The sequence below is a fragment of the Thermobia domestica genome, chromosome 7, assembly GCF_964235325.1.
Source record: "Thermobia domestica chromosome 7, izTheDome1.hap1.1, whole genome shotgun sequence".
In the NCBI taxonomy this organism is placed as follows: Eukaryota; Metazoa; Arthropoda; class Insecta; order Zygentoma; family Lepismatidae; genus Thermobia; species Thermobia domestica.
In genome coordinates, this window is record NC_137460.1 from 89337251 (window position 1) to 89349453 (window position 12203).

General features: G+C 36.5%; 1 non-coding gene across 1 annotated transcript; it reads left to right on the forward strand.

The window, feature by feature from the left end:
- The first annotated feature begins 380 nt into the window (after positions 1–380).
- TRNAR-CCG (transfer RNA arginine (anticodon CCG)) lies at positions 381–454 on the forward strand. The gene has a single exon. It is a non-coding gene; the product is annotated as a tRNA-Arg (tRNA).
- The last annotated feature ends 11749 nt before the right edge of the window (positions 455–12203 follow it).

Here is a 12203-nt window from a genome sequence, read left to right on the forward strand (position 1 = left end):
TTTCACTGTATTACTATTTTTGTGTCTATTGCGCCTTTATAAAGCACATAGAGGATTTGTATACATTAATCAATACGTACGTGATGAAAACCTAAAGCCTTTAATTTCAATCTATTGTTTTTTTTTTTTTCATTGTTGTGTCGAAACAATTGAATATTCATTTACCATATGAGACGCTACCGGACAGCTTTCAGGTTTATTTGCACCTCATAACTCATTTTCGGCAAACATGTCACATAGCGGTTCTTCAAGGCGCAGCGACGATATGTTATTCCCGCTTAGATATTGCGTCATGACGCTGCAGGATGTCTGACATCTAACAGTCTTCCGTATATTACATACGTATACGTATGTTACGCCAGCTATATGTTATATACGTGGCCCCGCGTAGCGTAGTCGCTAACGCTCTCGCCTCCGGTGCGAGCGGTCCCGGGTTCGATTCCCGGTGGGGGCACTCGGTCGAAGAGGTATAAAACGCTTTTTCAGGCCAGCCACCTTGAATGAGGTTTTCCTGGGTTTTCCTCATTCCCACCAGGCAAATGCCGGGGTGGTACCTAACTTATAGGTCCCAGGCCGCTTCCTTCCTTTCCCAATCCTTTCTTCCTTCCCTTTCCCCGGATTGTGTGCTCGCCGAGGGACGTCATCCCTCAAAACGTGTAGGGCTAAATGGCCTTAGATGCCGAAAGCCCAGAAATCTAAATCCCATCCCCCCCTATATGTTATATACGTCCATCTGTGTGTGAGATCCTGACTGCCTATATACATTTCTTTGTTTTATATGGAAAGTACGTATCGATGGAACACTTATATGGATAAAGTATTATAAAACACACGTTTTCAGTTATACCTTTGTTGTACGTAAAGTCCAAAAACTACAGGATTTATGTGTGCAACCTACGTTTTTCGTAAGCCACATTGCTGGCTTACGAAAAACGTAGGTTACATACATAAATAATACTTTTTTCCCTGTGTGGGAAACTGCACTTTTAAATACAAGTAAAATAGAAATACAATGAAATCTGCTTGTTGTAAAACAATATTACTACTGAAGTACTAAAGAAGCAATAAATAGAATAGTTTGCGATACAAATAATTAAAGTTGAAGTGAGCGCAGTCAAGCTTCTAGTAATCGATTCAATCAGTATTTGTGTAACTCTCTGTCTAGTTCAAGAATAACTTTCCTCTAAAAAAAAGTGTCAATTCTTTATGGCATGTTCCTTCCTCCAGCCTTTGTAAAAATAAGCCTTGGGTTGAAATTGTCACAAATAAGGGAATACATTCACCCCATGCTGAAAGTTGCATATATTATATATATATATATATATATATATATATATATATATATATATATATATATATATATATATATATATATATATATATATATATATATATATATATATATATACGTACGTACATTTAGTAATAATAACAACTTCACGAGTCGACATATTACCGCTTCACTGAATTGAACGTGTACATGATTGCAACGGAATAGAATTTGGTTACTAATACAGTGGAGTCTCTTTAATTCGAAGTCCAAGGGAACAGGAAAAAGATTCGAATTATCCAAAATTCGAATTAACCAAAAACTCTCATTTTAAAGTAAAATCAAGGAAACAAAATAACTGTACTGTATATGGAAAACTAACATGCAGTGCACCCTACCTTTTAAAAGCACCTTACCTTTTAAAGCACCACATTTTCGTAAAGAATTAGAATAATATCCGCAATTCGACATTGTGCATAATGCATGCCAATAGATCACAAACGAATCTGTACATTTTTGTCACTGCTTTTAGTTCAGTTAATTGGAACTGTACAAATGTCTCGCACAAGTCATTTGCTAGTGAAGGACAGGGTTGAAGGTCATTCACACTTCTATAGGAGGGATGGACACTTCCAGGTTATTGAGAAGGAGAAGAGATACATACCAACCACCTTCTGCCAAATTCTCTAGAGCGAGAGGGGATCCAGCGGAGGTGGTATCAACAAATAATGCTTTCTCTTTCCCACGGTCGCCTCTGGATAAGATAACAGATAAACAAAAACCAGTTGGAATTGCATTGTTCTGTTGTAATCTGTAGAACACTACACATTTTCCCACTGTAAATACTTCGAATTATCCAAACAGGAGATTCAAAAGTTCGATTTATCCACGATTTTTTACCATTGTTTTTAATACAGTTTTCAAGCGGAATAGACTTTAGTTCGAATTATTCAATAATTCGAATTATCCAAGTTCGAATTAAAAAGAGTCCCCTGTAATAATACAGAACAAATTGTAAATTGAAATTTTTATAATACCTTAGGACCAGCTTAATCAATGTGTATCTATGTATATTTTTAAATCTATGATAGACTTTCATAATTTAAATTGTTGGGTCTACTCGTAGCTTTTTTTTTCCCTTCCACGTGAATTTTTGTAGGTGACAATAATGTAACATTTTCTTTCAGGTCTCTTGAACAATGAAAGACTATCATTGTACCTATTGTGTCAGTAACTTTTATTATTTTGCATATTTATTTATTTTGATGGTCCAAAATGTTATGCGAATTAGCAAGGGCGCCAATCCTGCGGGGGCGGCCGGCCGGTCTCCCCCTCCCCCAAAGCACATGTGGCCCTCTCGTTATTGTATTTATGAATATACAATATTTGACATAATTTAAATTCAATTTGTCTTAAAATTCTCATATATGCCTTCTCCATCTGAATGCCCCCCTCCAAAGTTATAGAGAAATCGACGCCCTTGTCAATTAGAAAAAAAAACTGAGCATAGCTGAAATCTGTACCTGTTTGTTTCTCCATCAAGATCTTGAATGCTGCCAAAACCCTTGCAAACAATGGGAAAGCAGCAGACCCATATCCAGGGGGGGTCTAGGAGGCTGGGCCCCCTAAATTTTTACTGGCCCCTCCTAAAATTTTCACGGTAGGCTTACAAGTGAACTATAATATGGTGATGAACTATAATGTAATATTGGACCCCCCACCCCAAAGTTTGAACCCTTCCAACAGAAATTTCTGGGTTCGCGTCTCGTAGACTAACTGATCTATCACAATTTCTAGAGCAGCTGCTAAAACCAGAACAAAGAGGAATAATGGTATGTCCATTGTACGACAAACCTATGCCCATCTCACTAGTGTCATCTGGGCCTACAGGACGACAATTTACATCCCTGAGTTATAATATATATATATATATATATATATATATATATATATATATATATATATATATATATATATATATATATATATATATATATATATCAGTAATACTAATGAGAAATAAAAAAATCTACTTACATCGGGGAGTCTTCCCCTCCCCTCCCATAGCAATGACGATACTTTGAAAATATTATCATATCCCATATAAAAATATATAAAGTAACATGAAGTTAATAACTTGAACCTCCCACCCACCCTTGATGAAATTATGTGCACTCGACTGATTTCCTTTGTCCTTGGCATAGCCTTGAGCGAAGAAAAAAAAATAGTACCTATATAAAGTTGAAATGAAAAATATTTTTGCTCCAAATAAAATGAAACACATTTGTTTTAAAAACCCCTGGTCGATTCCTCAAGAAGTTATAGATATTTCTTCAGTAAAATGACTACTTCATGAATACAAACCAAATATATTAAAAGGTAGGAGAGACACTAGATGGATAAACTCTCCTCTTAAAAGTCAGTTAACGTATTCAATTTACTCTATGTACTCCCACATGATATAATTAAACGTAGAAAGTGTTACCAACAATATTTATAGATATCCAAAAAAAAAAGATGCATTCAGATAAAAATTAAAACAGGTGTTAGAATAATCCCGTAATCATGAATACAATAAATGTATGATATCTATGTATGTGGATATTGTCTGCACATAGCAATTCTGTATGCCAAAAAGGTACAAACGAAATGAATCGGGATACGGAGGGAGTGCTACAAGGACAAAGGAAGAAGCAAGACAGTAGGAAAAACAGGAAAGGAAAGAGAATACCACTATTACACGATGGATGAAACAAATGGGAACCATAGTTTTCATTTCATTCCATTCTGTTTAAGACTTTTGCGACTCATTTGAATGCCAAAGTTGTGAGTACAAAGGCATCCGACGCGTGTAATTAGTCTACTGCAACAATCGCGTAAAGAGAATATGAAAAAATAAAAAATAAAAATAAACAGAGAATCGATTTCAAAGGGAAATAAAAACAAGAGATGCCGACATGATACAGAAGAGGAAGAGCACGAGGGGAAGAAGAAAACACAGAAAGAAAAGAGTGATGATCAAAAAAACAACTGACTACCTCTGTTGTACTGTAGTCTACAATTCAGATGCGTTATCGGTCGTTCAGCACGTAAAGGCAAGAGTAATATTGCCAACCGCGGACAGAAAACCCTACACGAACAAAAATTGGCAGCTATGTAAGGGAACAAACACAAATAGAAAAAATAAAATACATTTTCACATTTTTTAAAAAAAAAAAATCCTCATGGTGATGATAAAAAGAGTTTTCGAAAATGCTATGTCTTCAAATGTGGAATCAGCAACACCTTTGATTGTCAATGACACAACTATTGGTAGCATTTAGCAGCGCAACCAGAAATTTTTGTTGGGAAGGGGGTGGAGGTCCAATACTACAAGCCACTACATCAGGGGCGTCATTTCAGACTTTGCTTGGGGGGGGCAAGAGCACCATCGACATAAAACTTTCACGTTTTGTACTAGTATATTAGTAGACAATCGATTAAAGTATATATATTCCTCAAACTTTGGGGGGGGAGGCAATTGCCCTCTCCTGCCCTCCCTAAATGACGCCCCTGCACTACATCTATGTAGTATTGAACGAGTATTACTTTGTACTCTATATAAGTAATTGTAAAATACTTTTCTACCTATATTTTCAGGGGGGGAAATGATAGACCTAAATTGTTTTTATAATAGAATGAGTTGAGATAAAATGCAAAAACAAATGTTCATACTACATGAATCATTTCCCTGTTAAACAAATATAGTTTTATTAAGAAAGTGTACAAATGTACACTCATGTCCAAAATGATTGTCGCATATCTATAACTGTCTTCTTGTAAGAATATAATTTGATTATGATTTTGCAGGATACTTTTAATACTGATACTATATGTATAGTCGGGAAATGTATATTTGTGGCAAAATTCATAGGAAAAGAATTATAAGTACTAAAATTAGAGTGAGTAAAACAAAATGTTGCTAAATGGACAAGAAAGTTTTATTTTCGTTTTATTGTTCTTATTTACTGCTCTTTTGGCATGAAGTTTATCACATACATGTCTTTGCCGATTATACATATACTAACATTATAAGAAATACCGGGCGAATTCGTTATCAAATTATATTCCTACAACAACATATTTATAGACATGCGACAATAATTTTGGATATGAGTGTACGTTGAGTTAGGAAGTTTTCTGGGAGGGATCTTGAATCAGTGGTTCCCCCTTCGGTGCGCCCTTACTGGCGTTACCACAATTGTTCGGGTGAGGTAGGAAGTGACGCGCTAGCGTCATTTCAGGTTTTGTTTGGTGAGTAAGTGACCACAAGGCACGTACTCAGAAATTTTTGTTGGCAGGGTTCCAAGCTTGGGGAGGAGAAGTCCAGTATTACAAGCCACTACGTCTATGTAGTATTGAGTTGAATTTCAGTTTAGCGTCCCTTTTCAGCAGCGAGGCTATATGAGACGTGGACCTACTGATTAACGTGGAATCCGAACCACATGAGCTCCCGCCGGGAATCGAACCCGGGTCTCCCACGCCAAAGGCGCGTACGCTAACCGCTTAGCCACAGAGGAGCTCTATGTAGTATTAAATGGGTATTATTCTGCACCCGGTAAGACAATATTAAATAGTAATTGTAAAATATTTCAACCTATATTTTCAGTGAAAGAAAAAAGAAAAAAAGATAACACTAGGTTATTTTTATAAGAGAAAGAGTACACTTGAAGAGTAAAGATCAAATTTTAATGCGTTATCAATTACTACCCTGTTAAAATAATAATAATAATAATAATAATAATAATAATAATAATAATAATAATAATAATAATAATAATAATAATAATAATAATAATAATCTTAAGTCGGGTAAATGGAAAGTAATAATTCCTTTAACGACTCTATCAGTTTCAATCATTGTTGGTTAAAATTGAGTGGAATTTTATCGTTATACTAGCAGTAGATAGTTGTTGTAGAGAGTGAGCGCGTAACACTGTTGTGCTGGTTCGTGGCGCGCCCAGACGGTGCGCTCATGCGCATGTGCACCTCGCAGCACACTATCACCATTCCAAAAACTCATTAAAATTTATTTTTTAAAAAATGTGAAACAATATTATGCATAAAGTAAGTATATACAGTACTGTACTGTATATACTTACTTTATGTATTATGTATTTCAGCCATTCACCATTCCTGTTCCTCTTGGGTCCGAATATTCGTCTCAGGATCTTGTTCTCAAATACTTTCAGTCTATGTTCTTCCCTCAGAGTAAGTGACCATGTTTCGCAACCATACAGAACAACAGGCATCATTATCGTTTTGTATATTTTAAACTTCAAATTCCTCGACAAAATTCGCGACGACATGAGATTTTGAACCGAATAGTATCACGAATTCCCTGCTTTTTGTCGACATTTAATTTCTCCGTGAATATGATTTTCCTCTGTTAATATTGATCCTAGATATTTGAAACTATCCACTTTAACAAAAGTATTATTCAATATTTTAACGCATCCATAATTTGCTGTATTCCGGTCCCGACGCACTTCCATGTATTTAGTTTTCTCTGCATTTACTTCTAAACCCATGTTCCTGCAAGCGTTTAATAAGATCTCTGCATTTCTTTCTATTGTTCTCCTATCATCCCTTATTAAATTTACATCATCAGCATATGCCATAACCTGGTGAATACTGTTCAACTGTAGGCCCTGGTTGCTATTTTTGAATTTCCTTATAGTGTATTCCAGAACGAAATTAAATAATAATGGTGACAACACATCTCCTTGTTTCAGGACATTTTCGACGTGAAAACTCGTGGACAAAAATTTTCCTACCCGGACTTTACTTTGGGATTCATTTAAACATATCTTAATTAATCTAATTAGCTTTCTCGGTATTCCAAGTTCTGTAAGAACGTTGTATAATGTTTCTCTCCTAACCGAGTCGTACGCCTTTCTAAAATCAATAAATAGTTGATGTACCGGGGTATTGTATTCCCACTTTCTTTCGAGTATTTGGTGAATGGTAAACATTTGGTCGATAGTTGATCGATTTCGTCTAAATCCGCACTGATAATCTCCAATAATTTCATCTGCGTATGGGGTCAGTCTTGCTAATAGAATATTTGAAAGGATTTTATAGGATGTTGACAGAAGAGAAATGCTTCGATAATTATTACAGTCAGTTTTCTCGCCTTTCTTGTGAATTGGAACAATGATTGATTCTTTCCACTCTTGTGGCAATTCTTCCTTGTTCCAGATAAGGAGAATGAGTTTGTGTATCTTGTTCTACAATTTTTCGCCTCCAACTAAAATTAACTCAGGCGGAATTTCATCTACACCCGGAGATTTCTGTTTCTTTAATTTCTTTATAGCGGTTTCCACTTCTATTCGGTTGGGTTCTGGAATATACGGTTCTGCGGTGTGTATCTCCTTTTCTCCACGCACACTAGTTTTTGGGTGCGTGTTAAGCTAATCGTCAAAGAAATCTTTCCATCTATTTAAGATGTATCAGTGAGAACTGTACCGTCAGATTTCTTTAATATATAAGCACGAGGTTGATAGCCTTTCTTAAATTCGCTGATCCCCTTACACATGTCCCGGATGTTTTTATTTTTACTATTATCTTCAAGTTCCTTAATTTTAGTTTTCAGAAAATTGCGTTTCTTTGTTCTAAAAGTTTTGGAAGTTTCCCGCCTGATATCTGCGAAATTTTGTGTAGTTATTTCATTCAGATTTTGTAGTCAGCGTAATTTTGCCTGTTTTCTCTTCTCTGCTAGCTTTATGCATTGCTGGTCGAATCATGGTTGGTTCCTACGTATTTCCGCGTGTCTCAATTTTTCTTTTGTTGAAATTTTAATGCTATCTCTAATTTCAATCCAGGTATCCCCAACACTAGTGCACTCCGAATCTTCTAAAGCCGAGAATCTATTCGAAACTTCAATCTGGTTTTCTCTCTTACCTGGCTCTCTTCTAATTTCTTTAAATTGAATCTCTCCGCTTTCGGACAATGTATATTACCTTTATTCAACGATAACCTCTCTCGTATTATCGCTGTTACCAGGTAGTGATCAGTGTCACAATCAGCCCCTCTAAACGACCGGACATCAATTATGCTAGATTTCCTTCTTCCATCTACTAAAACGTGATCAATTTGATTATGTGTTTTTCCTTCTGGTGATGTCCAAGTGTATTTATGAACTTCGTAGTGTGTAATTACAAAAATTAAATTTATAAACACATAAGAAATCATCAGTTTATCAGGCTTTAATTGATAATTTATTCACAAAATTCCCTATCGAAGGCGTGGTAGATGAAGTTTGTGTTCTCCATGAGTCGACATTACCAACTGACATGGTCGATATGGAAAAGATGTTGTATGGTGATAGAGAGATTATACGTACTTCTTGCTGAGTATTTCAAAACTGACCAAGAAAAATCGTTAACAGACTTAAGTCTAACAAGCAGATTGTCGGTGAGGTGTTGCAGAATCGGGTAGAAGTATTATCAATTTCCACGACAGAGTGCGAATGGGGATTTCCCCTTATGAATTTACAGATGACTGATATTAGAAATATACTAAGTGCTCAAACATTGCCTAACTTATTGTTCATCAATGTTATTTGCCCACCGCTAGACAAGCTCAAAGTAGACGAGCTAGTTATTTCTTGGCTGAAGGATGGACATCATTCCGCTGCGGATGATTTACCACGAAAAAGTTACCAACAGGAAATAAACCCGATTTCAGATTTGTTTTAAGGTGGAAAATTACGAGTTGTGGAAAATGTATTACTAATAGCTTATTTGTGTTATTCAACTTTGTACCTATTTTTTAGTAAGTCTCTTCTTTGTTTTAGGTAAACTACTTTGAATAAATATTCATAATAATTGCAATTATACATATTTGTAACTTAAATTTAACGTGGTGTTTTAGTGATTACACAAATTACAATTATGAGCATACTTTATGGAGATGCTCTCACATAGGGTACCCGAGCACCTTTATACACTATGAAAAACTGATTTTTCAAGTCTTTTGTGAGAAAAATACTGTGAACTGAGAAACCATAACCTTTTCCATATTGTACAGGTGTATTTTCCTGCGAATAGAAGTTTGTTTTGCAATGCGTTCAGAAATTAACACCTGCAAGAATACTCTCTTAGTACAAGTATATTTTAGGCACACACTAATTTCCCCCCACCTCGAACTGTTTCAATTTCCTCACTGCAAACATTTTACCATATTATATCATAAAGGTCAGATCCACCGTTATTGTAACAGAGTGGTGCTTGAGCGATTGACTAGAAATTCAAACTCCGATTAGTGACAATTTCACAGTCTTGTTTTATTACAAGTGTAAACTCTTTAATCAGTACAGAAGAGGCCATGGATCGTGTTCAGACTTGATGACGATGGATTTTGGTGAGTCAGAGTAGGTTACAGTGGATGAGAGTGGTTCATGGTGGGTGGTGGGTCAGAGTGGTTTACGGTGGGTGATGGGTCATGGTGGGTCGTTGGTCAGAGTGGGTCATGGTGGGTGGTGGGTCGTGGGTCACGGTGGGTCAGTGGGTCGTGGGTCAAGTTTTCATTGACCCACGCCAACTCTGTTCGAGTTATAGAGGTTATATAGTAACTTTTAATTAGGAACGTTGAACCTCGGTATCTCGAATTTCTGTTGTGGCCACCTTGATTACTCGAACCTTGATTAGTCGAAAAAGTCGATAATTCGAACCTTGATTACTCGAAAAACTTGATTTTTTATTTCCTTTTTCTTCGAGTTATCGAGGTCCCACTGTGTTAGAATTCCAGTCCATTTCGAAACAGAAAAATAAGCGCTTATTTAAGTAAATGGCAAAAAAAAAAAAAAAAAAAAAAAAAGCAGACATTCAGTGTCTGAATACCATATTAAAAATAAGTAGTCTATTGAACAATCTGGTTTCGTATTGAAACTAGGAGTTGGCAACAGTTACTCAAGACAAGAAGAGTAAGACTTTCTTGGCAATGCCATCAGGAAATATATCACTCACGTTCCAAGCAATCATTGTCTTCAAATAAACTCCATTGGAATAACATCAATTCATATGCAGAGTTCTTCTCGCCAAAAAGACAAAGGGAAATTAGATTGTTGTTTAAGAAACCATTGTTCAATAAGCATTGCCATCATCTGTTCAGTCTTTCAAAAGAAAAATAAACATTCTTCCTCCTCTCTGCTCAAACGGCTTTTCCTTTCTTCTGTAGATTTCACACAGATCTTTCACCAATAGTAATTAGTTCAGCTTCGATGGGTCTTTATTTCATCTTCCTTTGTTCATATTATGCATCGTATTCCAAGTCACTGCCTCAAGTTATTTTTGCTCCATTTTATTTATGTTCACAACGGGTTTTTCAGGTGATATCATTATTCAATACCATTAAGCTAACGTGAATTTCGCTGTAACTCAGTTTTTTTTTTTTTTTTAATTACACATACGATATTGTAATTTTATCTACAATTGGAGAATGGGGTAGGATGATGTTGGTGACAATGGCCGACTGGTCTCGGATATTCGGATTCACATTATTAGGTGTTGTGTTGACTTGATTTTGAGTTTAACATTCCTTTCAGCAGCGAGGCTATACGAGACGGCTATTGATTAACGTGGAATCCGAACCACATGAGCTCCCACCGGGAATCGAACCCGGGCCTCCTACGCCAAAGGCTTGTAACCGTTTAGCCACAGAGGAGCCCCAATTACTAAGAACAGTTCGTCGTGGGTTCATCTCCCATTGTAGTGTATGGACATCTCGAAGTTGGTGTGCTCATATCCCTGTCGTGTTCGATTAAATAGAATATTGAATAATATATATTTGGAAGGCTGGAGACAAGTGTATCGCTTGGGAAGATTCTCTTCAAGTGATACTCACGAGACCCTCTAGTGCAGGAATGTGCAAGTTGGAACAATAGATGGGCCAATCACAGAGGACTTAATTGGTATTGAGGTCCTGCGAGGTAATGTATAACATTTTCACAAGAATTTAATAAACATGTTCAATGGTAAAAGTCGTTCATCATACACTAAGATCACACACACACAAAAAAGTTATAACGGCAATCAAAATATTTACTTACTAAGTAAAACTGAACAAATCTATTTATTTACTATTTTAGTGGCGGATTGACCCTTCATGTTCTGAACTAGTCTCTGAAAGTTGAATGGTTCACTGAATGCTCCAATGCAGAGGATAATTTCAAGTTGGACAATAGATATCCAGGAAACATTTTCAATTCAGTTTAAAAGATTTTCAATAATTGATAAAGCGAGCCGGATGAAATGTTCAGTGGGCCGAGGTCGACCCGGGGACTGGCTGTTGCACATGGCTGCTTTAGTGTCTCTAGTATTGCCCATGAGAAGAAAAACATGATAATTCTCGTCTCATTTCCGAGCCGAGAATCGAGACAAAATAAGAATTTCATAATTCTCTTGGGCAAAACTAGTTCAGCCAAGTCTTATACTACCCCTCACCCTCTCCAGATGGAATGGTTGACAATCTGGCAGGTAAAACGGTATTTCACTAATATCCTCATTCTCTCACCATAACGCAGAGGGAATCCTGCTCGAAGCCGATCGCCGATCAACGTCAGGTCTCCAGTACTGATGGTTGTGTAGCTACGAAAGACCAGCTTCCAGATGGTTTCATAAGATGTCCCGCTACCAAAAAGGTAGTTGAAACATTTCACGCGAGGCGACACCACTTCATCTTACAAGGGAACCTTCCGAAAATGATAGTTGCAGGGAAAGATGTAACCTATGCCAATTGAAAGAGCTGTAACAGAGATGTTCATTCCCAAAAAATTAGCTGCCCATAGCAATAGGTTCAAGAAATATAAGGGGTGGAAGTTCGGGAAACAGCAAGGTTGGACAAGGGAAAAAAAAGTGAAAATTCCGCAAAAAAAGATGGGCACGGCAAAATA